Source organism: Miniopterus natalensis, chromosome 5 (assembly GCF_054644295.1).
Source record: "Miniopterus natalensis isolate mMinNat1 chromosome 5, mMinNat1.hap1, whole genome shotgun sequence".
NCBI classification, from domain to species: domain Eukaryota; kingdom Metazoa; phylum Chordata; class Mammalia; order Chiroptera; family Miniopteridae; genus Miniopterus; species Miniopterus natalensis.
In genome coordinates, this window is record NC_142085.1 from 25,986,194 (window position 1) to 26,006,006 (window position 19,813).

The 19,813-nt window shown below is 37.8% G+C and overlaps 1 protein-coding gene and 2 pseudogenes across 2 annotated transcripts in view; 2 read left to right on the plus strand and 1 right to left on the minus strand.

Annotated features, from left to right (window-relative positions):
- The window catches only part of DST (dystonin), a 399,279-nt gene that overhangs the window by 377,027 nt on the left and 2,439 nt on the right, over positions 1 to 19,813 (minus strand). The gene's annotated exons all lie outside the window — the stretch shown is intronic.
- LOC148093062 (nucleophosmin-like) lies at positions 5,179 to 6,887 on the plus strand (annotated as a pseudogene).
- Positions 5,335 to 6,083, plus strand: LOC107525156 (peptidyl-prolyl cis-trans isomerase A pseudogene; annotated as a pseudogene).

Consider the following 19,813-nt stretch of genomic DNA (forward strand, 5'->3'; position numbering starts at 1 on the left):
CCAGTTCATTTTACTGGGGCATATACAAGATCTCAATTACTAAAATGCAAAGATCACCCATTTTGTAACTAGCCCAGACTGGCTGCCCTCCCTCTGCAACTGAGGATGCCTCCAGGCTGGCCCTTCCCACTCTCAGTTAACATATACTCAGAAAACAAATTAATTTTAATATTAATCTTAAAAAACATAACTAAAAAGCTCTATTTTCTTTTAAAAAATGTTATATTCCAAAGGCACATATTGATATCCATTAAAAGAGTGTCTTTGCAGGGAGGTAGACGAGGGTGTAAGGGGGATAAATGGAGATAGAAGGAAACCTGACATGGGGTGGTGAACACAGTATGATATACAGATAACGTATTATAGAATTGTACACCTGAAACCTACATAATTTTATTAATCAATGTCACCCCAATAAATTGAATTAAAAAGAAAAACGTTTCCTGATTCTTTGAACAATATAGATAATTAAGTTACCAAATATATCTAAAAAAAAATCTTTTTTAGTTTTCTGGATTATTCCCATACACTCCCCTTATCAGTTGGCAGGATCTCTCTGTTTTTCTAAGCTACACATACTACTTCAGCTTTAATTAAAAGGCCCGTTGCCATAGTTTCTCAGAGAACTGCTCAAGGCATGCTTGAGTCCATTATTTTCTTGCAGTTTCTGGAGAAATTGTATATAGCAGTAGCCAGCCAGAATTTCCCAGTTTTACCTCCCACCCAGCACAGCATACTATTCAGACATAGAGCGAGGCATTCTAAATATTTTAAGACAGTCTGGACAACCAGGAATGTTGTTTAAAATTGTCTTTGGTTCTTCTGTTCTGCCACAGGGGTAGGTAATGTAAGCAGCAGGCTGCAGCAGACCGAGGGGCATTCAGCCCAACAAATGCACTGCACCTGTGGAAAACGCCAGCCTATTTTTCCTTCTGATAATAATAAAGAAAATACACTGTATTTCCATGTTATAGTAATCACATTGCTTCACATTTTCTAACAACTCAGAAATGTACATTCCCATATGCTTGAAAAAGGAACTCTCAGAAAATAGACTAAATAATGCAGATTCATTTTTTTAAGGATTTCAAAAATTAAAAAGTGGAGCTCAGAGAACCTTGTTTCTTAAAGCTATAACTCGATTCCATCTAGTCCCTACCCTGCTTTGAAACGGCAATCACCACTATCTCTACGTCTTGAAAAGCAAGCCCAAAGGTTATTCTGAGCTTTTTCAAGGTTAAAGAATGTAAATTAACACTGATCCTTATGAACTTTAGAAAAGGCAAATGCCAGTTCAGCTTGTTGTAATTCAGCCTCACTTCCCTGCTCCCAGGGAGCTGGGAGCTTGTACTGTGCAGGAAAAAGGACCAGGGTTGAAATTTCAGCTCTGGGATCCATGTGACCTTAGGCGAGTGATGATTAAATGAGATAGGACGTATGTAAAGATAGGAAAGCTCTCAGAAAATGGCAGCTAGTGTCATTTCTGCATAACTAGGTCATCTCCAGGACAGGATGTGGGGCAGGATGAGATCTGACAATTTTCTGAAAAGCTTAAAATTACCCTGCTTCCTTTGACTATCATTTTAAGAGCTAATATAAACTACTCTACTATACTGATTTTTCCAACGTAAGTATTACGCAAATCATCTGACTTCCTCAGTCTATCACTAAACTTCCTTTTATTCTCTCTTTTCTGCACAAGATAAAGAGATTCTTAAAAGTACTAGAGAGACAGAAGGGCCATATCTCCAACTAGAGGCTTAGGGAAATTGAAGATGCCCTGTGCATGTTAGATTATAGGTATTTGCTAATGAATAAATGCATGGCAAATGAATGAAGGTTCCATTCTATTAGAGCTATTATGCTATGTGTCCCTTTATCTTTCAATTCAATAGGCTTATGTATTTTTAAAAATGAGATTTATTATTTTCACTAATTGTCGTAATGATCTATAAAAACACAGAACAGGTATTATTACTATTTCTAGTCTACCAAAAGAGAAAATAAGCCTCAGGGATATTAAGTGATTGACCCAAGGTAAGCTAAGCAACAGGGTTTGATCTCAGGTCTTTTAACATTAAATCAGGATCCTCTCCACCACACCACTTGCTTGGTCAGGATCCTGTCCACTGTACCATTTGGCTTGTCACAGGGCCTTATCACTGCAGTTTGATGAAGGAAGTCTGAGAAATAGCTCCTATTCCTGAATATGCATTTCTTCACAGTTAAAACAAAACAAATGAACTTGGAGCATATCTGCCCAAAGGGAACCTCCCATGCTGCAGGAAGAAGATCTGGGCTGGAGTTTCAACTTGTAGGCTGTGCATTAGGGATGACTGTGAATTACTATTTCTCTAAGTATCACAGGTAATTTACAGAACGTTATCTACATGTCACACCTGAACCGTGGTGAGAACTAATGCTCAGTCTGCCCTGCCAAAGGCATTACCCAAGACAAATTTTCACCTAGTAGAGATTTTCAGAAAAAGCTAAGAACCATATGGTGTCACTCATATGTGAGATATAAAATTAAAACTCGTGGACACAAACAGCAGTGTGGTGGTTGCCAGAGGGAAGAGGGTAATGAGGTGGGGGGTGAAGGGGGCCCATAGGTGGTGACAGAAGAAGATTTGACTTTGGGTGATGGGCACACAGTGCAATACACAGATCTTACATAGAAATTTACACCTGAAACCTATATGATCCTATTAACCCATGTGACCCCAATAAAATTAACTTAAAAAATTATCTCAATCCTACTTGGACAAAGATATCTCGTCATTTTACTGTGGGAGTTCTCAACTGGGATCTACCTCTGCCTTGAGAATCCACAGATGAGCATTAAGAGGGCAGGCACTTGAAAGTATATGCAAAGTATATGTCTTTGTATCTCTAATATTTCTAGAGATGCAGACCATAGCTTTCATCAGATTCTCAGAATGCCCTCCAAAGGTTAAGATCCTGCACAAGGGCTTCAGAAGAGTAGAAATTAAACCACATTATTATTGAATTTAAAAAATGTTTAAGTTTTTATTTGTACTGCAAACTTCTATTATACTGCATCATTAAAAAAAAAAAAATATATATATATATATATGTCTTTATTAATTTTAGAGAGAGGGAGAGAGAGATATAGAAGCATCAATGATGAGAGTCATTGATCGGCTGCCTCCTACATGCCCCCTACTGGGGATCAAGCCCACAACCCAGGCATGTGTCCTGACTGGGAATCGAACCAAGATCTCCTGGATCATAGGTCGATGCTCAACCAGGCTATAATGCATCACTTTTAAAAAGCTAGACAATTTCACCCCATCTTCCCAAATATATCTGGGATTCCTTTGGGGCACCCTACAGTAGCTTTAAAACAAGAGGCACGTCGCTCACTGCAGAGTGGCAGTGGCAAAAACTTACTTATTTAACATTTGTTAATGATTCTCCAGAGTTGGTCAGCTAGTTATTTAAAACTTGTTAATGGGCTACTTCTTAATGTGAAAAATCTACCCTCTTTGTAAATAGCATCAATCATGATTAAATGTAGATTGTTTTCTGTAAAATCTGCAGGTAGTTCTGTAATCTCAATTTATTTGGTTTTCAGAAATGGAAGGGAAATCCAGAAAATCTGGAAAATATGGGACAGGAAAAAAAAGGAAACTATTTTTTCAATGAAAGTGTATTGAGGTTAGATTTCTGAAAGTTCTGTATAATAATTAAATAAATGGAATCTTCGGTATTGCATGAGTTATGAGTAGCAATACACATGTCTCCCAGCATCATATTACTTTACTAGATGGCAAAATGCTACTAGATTTTCCAAAAGGTAAATAAGTAAAGAGAGAAAAGTAATGGGCTGATGGCAGAGGGCGGGACAGACTAATCAAAATCAGATCATGGTTCTAGACACAATAAAATAAAATGTCTCCCACTCAACACAATTACACAACTGAAGCGAATGCACTGAGCAGCCGTTTGAGGATTCTGGAAAGTAAATAGTAACAATGGACTTGAAGCTTTCAAAAGGCCAGAATTTAAACCAGTGGTGAGTTTGCCGTCTTTACCTACAGTATCCCCCGCACTGAAAACAAGGCAGTAACGCACCTGAAACCCCAAACTGGGTGGGTGCCGAGGCTCCGACAGAGAGGGCTCCAGGAGAAGCACCCTCACCTGGCTGGAGGGGTGAGAAAGGGGATGCTTAAGACTTAGAGTGCAGAAAGCCTCCTTTTTTTCTCTTCTCTGAGTCTCTTAAGCCCCAGCCTTCGAGCAGTCCCACAGGCAATGACATAAGAAGTCCCAAGGGAAGAGGGAACCTTCTTCTGATCCCAAGAGAGTGGGACAAACTCCCATCACTTTATATTCTCCCTCTTTCTTCCTACCACTTGGCCCTGAACAAAAGCGCAGTCACAGAAGTGTGCAACAGGACAGGATGACAAAAACCCCAGTTTTATAACCAGTCAAACAAAAAGGAATCTGAAAGTACTACAAACCATACAGAAATTAAAAGGGGTAAATGGGAATACTATTAGGCCAACGAATTAGAAAATTTAGATGAAATAAATTCCTAGAAAGACACAAATTACCAAAGTGACTCAAGAAGAAATAGAAAATCTGAAAAGACATATAAAAAGTACAGAGGTTGAAAACTTACATTTTAAGTTGATAACAAAATATTCCCGCAAAGAAAACACCAGCCTCAAATTATTTCACTGATGAACTCCATCAAGTATTTAACAAGAATACCAATAATTCACAAACACAGAGGATAAAGAAAAACTCGAAATGGATCACAGGCTAAATGTAAAAACCAAAACTGTAAAATTTCTAGAAAAAAAACACACAGCAGAACATTTTTGATGACCTTTGTTGAGGCAATGAGCTTTTAGATATGACAACCAAAGAACACAATCCATAAAGAAAAATAACTGATAAATTGGACTCAATAAATATTTAAAACTTTTGCACTTAACAAGATACCATTAAGTAAATGAAAAGACAAACTACAACATAAGAAAACCTTTGTAAATCACATGCCTGTTAAAGAACTTGTATCCAGAATATATAACAAACTCTTACAACTCAATAAAAAGACACAGTGCCCAATTTAAAAAGGGCAAAGTTTTAGCCCTGGTGCGATTCTGTTCCACCCGCCTTCTCTCCCACCTAAGTGTGTGCCAACACCCCATGGAAGATTCAGAGGACATGGACATGAGCTCCCTGACACCCTAGAACTATCATTGTGGTTGTGAACTAAAGGCTGACAGAAATGATCACTTTGAGATGGGTAATGATGAAAATGAGCACCAGTCGTCTTTAAGAATGGTCTGTTTAGACTTTGCAAACACCACCACCCCGGAGCCGCCTGTGACCAGCCATGGCGAACCCCGTCGTGTTCTTCGACATCGCAGTCGACGGCAGGCCCTTGGGCCGCGTCTCCTTCGAGCCGTTTGCAGCAGAAGTTCCAAGGACAGCAGAAAACTTTCGTGCTCTGAGCACTGGGGAGAAAAGATTTGGTTATAAAGGTTCCTGCTTTCACAGAATTATTCCAGGATTTATGTGCGAGGGTGGTGACTTCACATGCCACAATGGCACAGGAGGCAAGTCCATCTATGGGGAAAAATTTGAAGATGAGAATTTCCTCCTGAAGCATAAGGGACCTGGCATCTTGTCCATGGCAAATGCAGGACCTAACACAAACGGCTCCCAGTTTTTCATCTGCAGTGCCAAGACAGACTGGTTGGATGGCTAGCATGTGGTCTTCCGCCAGGTGAAAGGAGGCATGGATATTGTGAAGACCATCGAGGGCTTGGGGTCCAAGAATGGCAAGCCCAGCAAGAAGGTCACCATTGCTGACTGTGGACAACTCTAATCAATTTGACTTGTGTTTCATCTTAACTATCAAACCATTCCTTCTGTAGCTCAGGAGAGCACCCCTTCACCCCCATCTGCTTGGAATGTTCTGTAATCTCTCCGCAGTTCATTGGGTTCCATATTTTCCTTACACCTTCTCCAAGTCTAGCTGGATTGCAGAGTTAAGTTCATGATTATGAAATAAAAGCTAAACAATTGTCAAAAAAAAAAAAAAAGAATGGTCTGTTTAGGGGCTGGTGCAAAGGGTGAATTGCATATTATTGAGCAGAGGCAATGAATTATGAAGGCAGTCCAATGACAGGAACACTGGCAACTCTGAAAATGTCTGTAAAGCAGCGGTTTCCCTGGGGGCTTTGAAATAACATATAGTCTTATGGTTGTTGTGTGGTTCAGGGACCGCACACTTTAATGGACAACATTTAGCTGGGGGGGGGGGGGATGCAGAGTCAGAAGAAGAAGATGAGGAGAGTGAAAGCCCTAAGTATAGAGTGTTCCCCAAAAATGTATACACACACTTTGAATAATTATAAAGGAAGCGTGTGTGCAGTTTTTCGGGACACTCTGTATATCTGGAAAGTGATCTGCCCCTGGAAGTGGTAGCAAGTTTCCACAGAAAAAAAGAAAAACTTGCTGCTGCTGAAGGTGGTGATAATGAAGATGATGACTTTGATGAGGAGGAAGCTAACGAAAAAGCTCCAAGGAAGAAATCTATACGATTACTCCAGCCAAAAATGCACAAACATCAAACCAGAATGAAAAAGACTTAAAACCATTTGCACCAAGATCAAAAGGTCAAAAATCTTTCAACAACAGAAAAATAATCCTAAAACACTGAAAGAACCTAGTTCTGTAGATAACATTAAAGCAAAAATGCAAACAAGTATACAAAAAGGTGGTTATTATCCCAAAGTAGAAGCTGAAGTCATCAATCATGAGAACTGCTCCAGATAACTGACCCAGAGGCTATTCAAGATCTCTGGCAGTGAAGGACGTCTCTTGAAGAAAACAATTTGAACTGTTAATATTTTCCACCTTATTTCATTTCTTAACAGTTGATATCTGGCTGTCCTTTTTATAATGCAGAGTGAGAACTTGTCCTATTGTGTCTGTTAAATGTTGTCTAGGTTCCATTGCTGTTGTTCCAAAATGCCTGTATAGCTTTTAAAGCTGGAACTCCACCCTTGGTTGGTATGTATGCAATGCTGTGATAGGACATACACTGTAGTAGTAATGGTGGTCAGACAAATGGAACTGGTCTGGAGACAAAAATGTATATATGGAATAAGCTCAGTATTTTAATAAAGTAAAAAATTAAATTAAAATTTAAATGGGCAAATATTGGGATACTTCACCAAAGATCTATGAATTGCTAATTAGCACATGAAAACCTGCTCAAAATCATTATTCATTAAGGAAAAGCAAATTAAAACTAGAGATTCCACTTCAGATCCACTAGAATCGCTATAATCAGAGACAGACAATAACAAGTTTTACCAAAGGTGTGGAGAAATTAGAACTCTCACGCATTGCTAGTGAGAATGTTAAATGGTACATACAGTCACTTTGGGAAACAGTTTGACAATTTCTTTAAAAATTAAACAAACTTACAATATAAGCTATCAATTCTATTCTGGGTATCTGGCCAAGATAAATGAAAATATACCTCCACACAAAAATTTGAAACAAATATTCATTGGAGCATTATTTTTAATAGCTAAAAATTGGTGGTGGGGAATCCAATGTCCATCAACTGGCGAATGGATAAACAAAATGTGGTATACTTATAGAATGGAATACTATTCAGCAATAAAAATGAACAAACTACTGACACATGCTACAGTATGATACATATTACAACATGGATGAACCTGAAAATTATTAACCTACATGAAAGACGCCAGATGCAAAGGGCTACATATTACATGATTCCACTTATTGCAATGTCCAGAAAGGGCAACTCTACAGACACTGAAAGCAGATTAGTGGTTTTGTGGGGCAGAAAAATCTTAAAGTGAGTGCTTTGGGGACAGCAGACAGCAGCAAACTAGAGGTAAATCTAAAAATTATCTATGATACATTGCAAAAGTGCCCACAGTACTATGCAACTTCTCCCATCAGGATTTTTATTTTCTCCATTCTCTGAGACTTGCTTAGTTCAAAACAGTGTGTGAGCAGAGCTACTGTAAGAGTTCAGAACCCAGACCTCAAGAAGCCTTGTGCACTTCCACTCTTGCTGCTTTTGGAACCGGATTCTAACAACATGTGAACCAACCTGGGTTGGCTTGCTGGAAAAAGACAGGCCAAGGAGAGGAAAACAGAGTCAGCCAGAAGCTGACCAGAGACACATGAGGGAGTTCCAGCTGTGAGGGGCCAAGCCTGACTCAGCCCAGAACAACTGCCCATCTGGGCATAGCCCAAACTGCCAATCCCCAGAATTGGGGATTTAAGGATAAGTCTCCTAGGCACAAGAATGCAGTCGACGAGTTGGACTCAGGTCTGGGAACTGTCAAAGTCACTGTGGCAGAGGAACTAACTGCATGAGCAAAGTGAGAATAACAGTGAAAGCTTCTCTATACAGTTGATTAAGGGTCTATACTAAGCAGAAAGGCAAGTGAAGTTAAGTCAGAAAGTGCAGGCAGGCTCAAACCCAAGATTTAGGACCTGAGGTCCTGAGGCTGTAAGGAAGAACTCACTAAGAACTCATAAGGAGGTGCAGACAGGCAGGTGTGTGATCAAAGAGAGCTATTTTAGAATTCAAGACTTGGGAGTTAGAGCAATTCTAAGACATATGCATGGGTTGGAAGGATGAGTGGATGGATAACTAGAGAATTATAGATAGTATTTGTCCATTTCATGTAACTTGCCAAATTTTTGACATAAAGTCGCACAGAATATTCTCTAATCTTTTTACTGTCTGTGGGTTCTATAATTATAACCTCTTCCATGTGTCATACCAGTGATTTGTGTGGGGGTTTTTTTCTTGATCAGCCTAGCTTAATGTTTATAAACTTTGTTGATCTTTTCAAAGAATCAACTTTGGCTCAGTTAATTTTTTCTATTGTATGTTTTCTTCTCTATTTCATCAATGTCTGCTTTTATCTTTATTCTTTCCTTCCATCTACTTTGTGTTTCCTTTGCCTTCTGTGGTTTCTTTTTGATGCATGAATTATTTAGAAGCATGTTATTTAATTTCCAAATGTTTGAGATTTTCCTAGAGATATTATTGTTATTGATTCCTAATTTGTATCATAATTAAGAATATACTGTATGATTTCAATCCTCTTAAATTTAAGTTTATTGTGACTTGTTTTATGACCCAGAATATATTCTGTCTTTGTAAATGCATCATGTAAGTAAAATGTTCTATTAATATCAGTTAGGTCAGGACAGTTGAGGGTCATTAAGATCACCTATATTTTCACTAATTTTCTGTGCAGATGTTCTATCAATCTCTGAGAGAATGTTAAAATCATCAACTATAATTACAGAATTGTCTATTTCTCCTTTTAATTTTGACAATGTTTAAATTTTGCGTTTTGAGGCTCTGTTATTTGGTGCATACACATTTACGGTTATGTCTTCCTGAACAATTCGCCCTTTTAGCATAGTGGAAATCCCTGTTTATCTCTGTTAATACTATTTACCTTGTTATCTATTTTATCTGATTTGAACAGAGCCATGCCAATCTTCTCATGCTTATTCTTTGCATCATTGATGTTTTTCCATTCATTCACTTTCAATCTAACTGCATCTTCAAGTGCATCTTTTATAAATAGTATATAGTCAGACGGATCTTGCTATTTATTCATTCTGATTATCTCTGTCTCTTAATTGGAGTGTTCAGTCTATTACTATATAATGTAGCATGAATATAAATAAAAAATAAAAGTGGAATTTAAGAGGATGATGCTTTCAATGGGCCGATAATCTATGTATGTTTTATGCAGCACTAATATTCTGCAGCATGTGTAGTCTATATAGTTAGTAGTTGCTCAATAAAATATATTTTTTAAAAATCAGTCAATAACCAACCAAATCTCCATGTAAAATTCCTGACTGCTAAATAAAGGAATTTTACCCACAGTATAATAGTTCTGCCTAATAATATGTAAAATTCCTGGAATATAGTATGTCTACACACAAGCCTTAGTTTAAAAGACTTTAACATTTAAGACTTTGAAGATATGTTGTAATAGCAATACAATATTATTAACTACAAGAAACTGATTGGGCATGAGCAAGGTGACATGCATATTGAGGCTAAAATCATAGTCTTTAAACAGCAATTACAGAGCTACATTCACTTGTCTCTCCTCACCACAGAATCTTGGAGTTGCCTGGATGTTACTTTCAAGTACACTACAGTCTTATTTCACATTAGAGAATAATTTTACAAAGAAAAACCTTTATGAACACCAAACAGAAACTGAAATTAAACTGCTTTTTCTGATTTTGTACCAATTATTTAAAATACACTGATATGTTATAGATATGATGTTGTTTCTAATGCCTTCTTCTAGCTTTTCACATTTACTCAAAAATTTTCACCAAAGAATAACCTTAATCTCTACTAATTCAGGCTTGTTGGGATGAGCAACCTGGGCTCCAGACTTCCATAATGAGAAGAAACGTTTTAGGTAAAGGCTTGCTCAGCTTAGCTCAGCCAAATGACGGAGACTTACAACGGGCTGAGAAAGACAATATTTGTTGCCTTTTTTTTTTCTGGATGCCATTTTGATGGTGTAATTGTTACAAAGCAAATACATATATAGAGTAATTATTGATATGATTGGATTTAGGTCTACCATCTTATTTTCAGTCCATCCCTCTGTTTTTTGTTCCCTTGTTCTTCCTTCTTTTTTTGCTTTTTAAAAAAATATGCCATTATTGGTTTCAGAGAGAGGAAAGGAGAGGGAGAGAGAGATAGAAACATCAATGATGAGAGAGTCATTGATCGGCTGCCTCCTGCACTCCCCCGACTGGGGATCGAGCCCGCAACCCGGGCATGTGCCCTGACCAGAAATTGAACCCTGATCTCCTGGATTCTAGGTCGATGCTCAATCGCTGAGCCACGCCGGCAGGACTCCTTCCTTCTTTAGATCATTTCGATATTTCTTAGAATTAAATTTGGATTTATCTATTATACATTTTTTTTTTTGGTTGCTCTTGGAATTAAAATATGCATCTTATGCCCAGCCGGGCGTGGCTCAGCGGCTGAGCGTCAACCTAGGATCCAGGCGATCAGGGTTTGATTCCCGGTCAGGGCACATGCCCGGGTTGCGGGCTCGATCAATGACTCTCTCATCATTGATGTTTCTATCTCTCTCTCTCCCCCTCCTTTCCTCTCTCTGAAATCAATAAAGATATGTTTAAAAAAAAATATATATATATATGCATCTTTAACCTTTTATTGTACTTAGAATTAATACACCACTTCATATAAAATGTAGAAACCTTGCAAGCATATAGGGAGTTCATTTATCCCCCTGTATTTCTCGACAGTATAGTTGTCAAATATATATATTTATATTATATGTATATAGATTATATTCTATAATTATAGAATATGTATATCATAAACCCCACAAGATAATGTTATAATTTGTGCTTTAAAAATTGTATGTATTTTTTAAATTAAGAGGAATAAAATAGTATTTTCTATTTACCTTGATAGTTGGTATTTCTGATGGTCTCTATTCAAATTCACCACCGCATTTCTCAAAACTAGTTGAACAAAGATTACCAAAGCACACCATTTGACCCTCACCAGCCATGAATGCATAAATTACACATTAAAATTGCCCCTGACCTTTTTTCTTAAGATCAGGACAACTGAAACAATACCGCTTGATACCAATGTGATTGTAAACAAAACAAAAATTCAAGCATTGGAATTGGGTGACAATACTGGTGACAAGGTAAGTTGGTTACAAGATAATTCAGAATACATTTACATTAACTTTTTCAGATTACAAACTAAAATGAAAACACTAAATATTAAAACTTTTGTTCAAAACTCTCACATCAAAGTATGAAGACCTCTTCAACAATGAATAAAAAATATCAGGGAATATTTTCAACTCATTTTTAAAAGTGCCTGAATCTGTGCATTTTCTAAGTAACCACAGGATGTTAACTAATAGATAACTGTATGTCTGAAGTAAAAAATGAAAAGCATCTGTCTCTTTCCCTTTAAGTAAAAGAGGGATACAGGAATATTTAGAAAGTTACAGAATCCATGAGAATTGAAAATTAAGCTAACTTGTAGAAAATGTCAAATATTCATTCATTCAGGGAACATTTACTAAGCTTCACTCTGTGCCAGTTTTTAAACTAGAGATTTACACTACCTTCCAGATACAATCTTGTAGGAAAGACAAACAAAAACTTCAATTATGATTATGAGGAGCGAGCTCAGAAAGTTTCCTGGAGGAGACTATAGATCCCTGTTTATGAACCAGGTTTTAAAGGAAGAGCCGGAGTTAGTCTTCTGTGCCCAGGTATTTTGTTGTTGTTGTTGTTAGGGGTGAGTGGGCAAAGAGAGGAAAGGAAGAGAAAGAGAGGCTTTCTCTGTTGGAAATGCAATGGACAAAAACAATAATCCTAAAAGGTCATGGTCTGCTTGGAGAATTACAAGTGTGGACAAATGGTTAGGCCAGAACTATCACAAGGACATCAATACAGGGATCCCTCTGATGTTACATTAAGAAGGTTGTCCTTCATTACCTTGAAGGAAGTGGGAAACCACTGAGGGACTTTAAGTAGGAGAGGAAAATCGTTTAACCAGCCTTTTCTTTCTTGCCTACCTCCACTGCAGGCGCTTGGAAAAAATAAAAGCTTGTGTCCCAAGCTTCACTCAGTGTGAGAGATGGCCTTGTGACACAGTTCTGACCTGTCAAGTGTAAGAAGAAATCTAACTGGAAAGGCTTCTAGCAAAGATTTTGATTTTCTGATGAGTAGCCTTCCTTGGCTGGCTCTGCTCCTTCCCCTCTCTCCCTTCTTGAATTTGGGCATGATGTCTGGAGCTGTGCCAGCCATTCTGCGACCATGAGGGAAATGCCAGCATTATCCCAAATACACTAGCAATGACACAGTAGAGTGGCTCAAGCAAAGCCAGCAGCATCTCTAGACCTCTTGCTATAAGAGACTATAGATCCCTGTTTATTCGTAAGCAATTTCATGTTGAGATGACTTGAATCTGAATGTCTCCATAAGTGATAAAAATTTTAATTAATTTATATTTTAGAATAATCCTTATAAAATTATTGTGTATGGATTGGGGATGGGGAAGCAAGGAGATCTGTCTGGAGTTTTATTTTAGGGCCTGAGCCAAGATAGCCGCAATAGGCATAGTAAGGAAGGCAGACCCCAGAGATATTTTAAAGAGAAGACAGGGCAAGATAGATAAGGAACTTGTCTGTCACATCTTTCAGATTCTTCGTTTGAGCAATTGTAGGGGGTAGAGGGAGTACTATCATTCTCCAAACCAGGGGTACGTATGCTGAGGGACTGATGAGTTCAGCATTCAGTCTGAGGTACCCATGATACATCATGTGAATATGAGGAGAAAGCAATTGACTCTCTGTATCTGAAGGTCAAGATGAAGTTGAATTTGGGATATGGATTTCTAAGTAACCACTATATGGGGGCAACCTAAAACAGTAAGTATGATGCACAAGTAAAGTTTGAACAGTGTGAGCTAAAATGAAACCCAACAAATCTATTAAGACAAAAAGTAGATTAGTGGTTGCCTAGGGTTGTGGGTTGAAGGGGAAGGTAAGTGGGGAGTGACTGATAAGAGTGCGGAGTTTCTTTTGGAGGGTAATGAAATGTTCTAACATTAAATTGTGTGATGGTGGCACAGCCTTGTGAATATACTAAAAACCAGTGAATATAGTTTAAAAGGGTGAACTGTATAGTATGTGAATTATATCTCAATAAAGCCGTTTTAAACAATTAGGCCTAAGGCAGTACCTTGGGAATATCTACATCTAAGTAGGAAAAAGACCCCGTATGGGAACAGAGGGAGCAATGGCCAGAAAAGGGGGATGGGGTGGGTAATAAAGAAAGTATTGTCCGAAAACCTGGGAGAAAGTTTCAAGGAGCAATCAGCGGCCACCAGTGTCAAATATAAGATAGGCCAATTGTGATAAAGACGAAAATATTTGATTTAGCAGTTTAGAAATCACTGGGTAGCTAAGTGACTTTAAGTAGTAGCTGCAGAAGTCAGATTATACTAAGGTGAGGAATGAATGAGAGGTGAGAAATAGGAAGTAACAAATAAACAGCCTTTTTCAGGAAATTTCTCTTAAGTGTAATAAACTTCTGCCAAGAGAAGAGCTGGTGGTATAGAGAGGTTTTGTATTCTTGTTTTCAAAAGGAAGCATGTATGATGCTTATATATAAGGGAAAGGAGCCCACAGAGAGGTGCGATAGAAGATAAGAGGGGAGAACTAATGGAACAGCACCTCCCAGAAGACAAGAAAAGGAATGTACAACATAAGCATAAAATATTAGCATGAAGAACAGGTGAATTTTTCATTGGTCTGGGAGGGAAGTTTAAGATGCCACTTAGTTTTTAAGGGCAAGAAGTTTAAGGTGCTATTAATGGATGGCACTGATGTTCTCTGTGAGTTAAGAAACAAAGATCACTGGCAGAGGGTGAGGAAGTAGGCTTGAGAATGCGAGGAGGGTGTGAACTTCTAGAATAATTATTGTGGAACAGGAATTTTCAGGGAAGGAGTTTAAATATAGACACACACATCTCAAATACTTTATAAAAATGTAATGTATTTCATAGCTGATAAAAATGGCCTTGTACATAATGATTTACCTGCAAATTTATTATACTTTGCGTGAGGATTTATAATGAGCACTGAACACATGAGCAGGTTGTCACAAATCCCTGAACATATGGTGTCTGCAGTCAAAATATAACCCAGTGATGCTTGTGCACTGGACCTGAAAAACATGGTACCCTGCAAAAGTGCAGCCTCAGAGTGACCAGAAGGCCCACAGTGAGCCATTTTCCCAGGCCCTCTACAGCAGAGGCTGTGACTCTTCATTTTCCTTCAGAGTGAAAAAAAGAGTAATCAGGCTGTCTTGCTATAGTGCTGGAAAAGAAATAAAAAGGCAATTTTTGCTTCTCTTAAAAGGGCTCATATGGTGACAGAAGATGATTTGACTTTGGATGGTGGGCACACAGTGCAATATACAGATCTTGTAACACAGAAATCTACGCCTGAAACCTATATGATCCTATTAACCGTTGTCACCCCAATACATTTAATTTAAAAAAGGAAAAAACGAGAGGGCTCATAGCAGATATCCTCCTAAGGTGTTCAAATAAAATAATGTTAGGTCAAAGACTTTTGTCAGCTGTCTAGTAGTATACAAAAATTATTTTCATTGTAGTTGGAAGCTATTTATATTTCCAGCTCTATATTCCTTTATGCAATATCAAGAACCCTTCATTCTAATCATACTGGTGTATTCTGAGCTCTGAAAACAGGCGTGCCTTCCTAAATCTTTGCCCATTTCCATGCCATTCTGCTGGGCTGGGGTATTGCTCTCATTCTCTCTGTCTAGCTAAGTATTACCCAACCCCATGCTTTAACATAAACATCACCTCCTCTTGGAAGCCTTCTCTGATCACCTCGGCTAGAAGCAATCTTTTCATCAGAACTATTTCAACCATTCTTATTCTATATACAATTTGTTACTTTGTCCTTAGGCTAATTATATTTTTATCTTTGCCTGCCTTAAGCTCCCAGAAGGCAGGAGTCATGGTTTACATAATGCCTTTTTAGCATGAATCTTCGCACATAGCAGAAACATGGCCTGTTACTTCTGAAGGGTGCTTTGGAGACCATCTTTATGTTACCAGTAAGAAAATCAAATATAAGTCTTGGAGGCACTAAGAGATTTGGCCAAGATCACACAGTTAGTTAATAACAGAACTGGAACCCCAGATCATGATTTTTGAAGTCTATTCCAGTATTCCTTTCATTAAGCCAACACTTGTCATTGTTAGCCTGGCTATATTTTGTAATCCAAATCTCAAAGAGTCATTGTTGAACCTTAAGGTTAGACAAAGGGTCAAACTTCTCTGGAAAATCTTTTGTTTCAGCTTTCATCCAGCTCTCACATAATTAGTTTGGATGCATGAAAATAAAAGTGGGGTTTTTTCCCTTCCTTCTTATTTTTATTCCTTTCAGCATTCTTTTTTGTCACCATGTAGCTAAAGGGTAAATTATATGGTAGTGGTGACTTTAGTGTAATAAACCTCAGCAAATAGGGTGAATTTTGTGCAAATGTATTGGGTGTACTTGTACACCCTGGGCTCTGATGCTCTCATCACATTTGTGACTCATAGTTGGAAAGAGCACAGCAGTTCAGTTACTGTAACAGAAGAAACCAGCAACTATAAAATTTCAGCACTGATATTGGGAGTGACCTAGAACTAGTCATCAAGGGCAGGGTCTATACCTCAGATCCTTTGTTAGCCTTGTATCTAACATTAAACCTCATACGTAATTTTTTAAAGTGTTTATTTTGAAAATAACTGGGCGAAGCTAAATGAATGCTGCATGTGTGGGGCTCAAATTGCGACTGATTTAATCGGTACAAATTAACTTAGACCTGATATTTAACTCAAGGAAAAGAATTTATAATCTAATTGTAAAAGACAATTGAATAATAAACTATCATTTTTTTCCTAATCTATTAAATTGGGTAATTCCTAATGAAAGATGCAAGCTTAACGAGAAGCTGTAAAACATAGTTATTTTACTGACCACTCTTCCACGGTGTGGTTCAGGGACGCTCTGGGAATATAATGAGGCCAAGAGAGTTCGTGTGGAGCATCCTTTCATCTAGGAGAACTTGAATAACTGCTGGAAAAACCTAAAGGAGTTGCCTATTCAGCTTTGTAAGAAATGTCCACTAAAACTTCACTCAAGGTAGCTTCTCTCTTTCATTGAGAATTTCGGGCATATTATTACTCTCTGAGCCGTGAGTGACAGTTAAACACCACAGGGCAGAGGAAATGCAGTCAGGGAGCTCTCATCTTAGTCCTTATGTGACTCTTCAGGAACTGCTTAACGTGAGTTAACTCTTTTGGTTCCTTTACCTGAAATGGGAAGTGAAGATACTTACTCAAGTCCTGATAGACATAAAACCCACTCTTCCCCCTCCTTTGCTCAAACAAGGCTTCCCTTATTCCACTGAGCTGATGAATAGGTAGGGATCATTTACCACCGCTCGCTCTGGGAACTCTCAAAGGGCCTCCTAATTGTCTTCAGTCCACTGAAGTACTCCCAAGACTCTCTCTTGTAACCTAATGGCACCTCAATTACCCATATCACTTTCTGAAATTTCCTCAGAATCAGGATAGTCACTGCCTGATTTCCACCACAGGAATCTGGAATAACAGCTAACCATTGTATAAAGTCACACTATAAAACATTATAAATCCTCAGGAAAAATGAGCTTCTTAGATACAGAATGAACATTCGGTTTCTAGACTGGGTGCTACATCAGTCTGAAATCACTTCTCTTCACTAGCAACTTAGGACTCAATTAATTAATTAATTAAATCACTGTACCACTTCTTTGTCTACATATGCAAGACACATATTTCTATTTATCTAACTGGCTTTTTTTTTTTAATCTGTCAGTGAACTGGGATTATACTGTACAGCCCTCGCTGGATGGGTTAATAAGTTCACAATCTCAAATGTTAATTATAAAAATTTAGAGGATTATTAAAAAGAGAGTAGAGATAAGTTTGCAAGTGAAAATAAAAAAGGTTGTTGGTGGTTATGGTTTCAAAACATCTTATCAACGTCTCTATTATTTATTTCCAGCTTCAGGAAGAAGAAACTGAGTTGGAGAAATGTGTTTATTACATCCTCAGTGAAGAGAAAAAAGCTGGAGCTCCTCAGATGAGAGATGTGGCTTTCTTCCCTGCTATAGAACTTCCCCAAAGCAAACTGGATCCAGTGCCATGGTTTTCCTCCCTGGAGAAGTGTTTCTCTATTTGGGAAGGAACATCCTGAAATTTCTTGTCCAATTGGACTCCTTGTTGGGCATGTGGATAGCAGAAGCAATATCTTCTGCCAAGCAAAGCAGCAAAATGCTAACCGAACTCCTTCCACGTGTTCAAGGGCTTTCCCAAAGCTCTTTTCCATTTCAAAATGAGTCAGCGGATCCTAAACTCATTTTCCTCATTTGAACACTATGCAAATACTGGATGTGAATTATCTATTTACTGAGGTTGGAATGAGAAACAAAAAGGCACCGACTTCTTAATTCAATATGATTATGACTTGTCAGAAAATGAAAACATTTTCTTTGATAGTTAATTATTCTGCAGCCGCTACTGCGAAAAAGCAACAAGAATATCCATTATGCCACTCAGATTCTAATTTTTTAATATACTAGAATCCAAAAACGTCAGAGGTATTTCTCAAGGAGAAAAATCCCATAGGAAATGGCATTTTGATAGGGTAAAGAAAAAAAATTGCCTATGTTACCCGTAAGGGAAAATGTTTTATTTGTGGTAAACATAAAACAGTGATGAAATATGACATTCTCATGAAACACAGTCTCAGGATTTTCACATAAAATAACACTCTTTGAGTAGTTTATAGAAGGAATTTGGTACAGAGGAATACGGGTAGCCCATCAACAAATTAAGCTAATTTTACATTTGATTATCTGAGGGGGGTAAAATTTAACCCAATCCATTTTGTTATAATTAGTGACTTACTTTTTCTTTTTAAATCCTCACCTGAGGATATTTTTTTCCATTGCTTTTCAGAGTGAATGGAAGGCGGGGGGAGAGTGGGGAACATCGATGTGAGAGAAACACGTTGATTGGTTGCCTTCCTCAAAAGCCCCAACCAGGGTTGGGAACTGAGCCTCCAACCTAGGTACGTGCCCTTGGCAGGAATCGAACCTGGAACCCTTTAGTCCATGGGGCCAACACTCTAACCACTGAGCAAAACCGGCTAGGGCAAGACTTACATTTTTAATACAAACTCCAAGGCAATTTTTAAAAGCCTAGAAAAATCAAGTAAGAGTTGATATTCAGCAAATGTTGAATTCTGAGCAATATCCTGAGAATGTGTTTTTTTTTTTTTTTTTTGCCCATTTATGGGAACTGGCACCCACTGAAGAATTTTTCATTCATTCAATAAATATTTCTTAAGAACCCACTATACCAGGCAGTGGGGATATACCCCTAAACAAGAGAGATATGGTCCATGTCCTCAAGGAGCTCACAGTCTATTAGATGAGGCAAATATGAAGTACAAAGAGGATGTGACACTGTAGCAGTATTCTTGTGGGACAAGTTAAGGCGTTAAAGAATTGCTCCCAGCATTCCTAACCAAATGCAAGCTCTGAGAGACAACTAAACAAGACACAGTTCTACCTCATTTTTTTCTGTGTGTGCTTTAACTGAAACACCTAATGGCAAATGAAATAACCCATAACAGGATTATTATTCTTGTTCTATCATTTACGTGTATAGAATTGTTTACCTCATTTCAAAATCAAAATTCTAAATTTTTAAAAAATATATGTCTTTATTGATTTCAGAGAGAGGAAGGGAGAGGGAGAGAGATGGAAACATCAATGATCGAGCCTGCAACCCGGGCATGTGCCTTGACTGGGAATCAAACTGCGATCTCCTGAATTACAGGTCAATGTTCAACTCAAGCTACACCAGCTGGGCAAAATCCTAAATTTTGATGTTAGCAAACATCACATTTATATGGCTTATTCTATTAAACTAATTAGATATTCAAAAAGTGTTGCTTCATGATAGACATGGTTTATGTTGTTTCACATAAACTTGAATTAATTTAATAAGGAGTTTAAAATTTGCAGATTTTTATTTTTACACATTTTTATTTTTATTTTTTCTCTTCTTTTTTCTTTT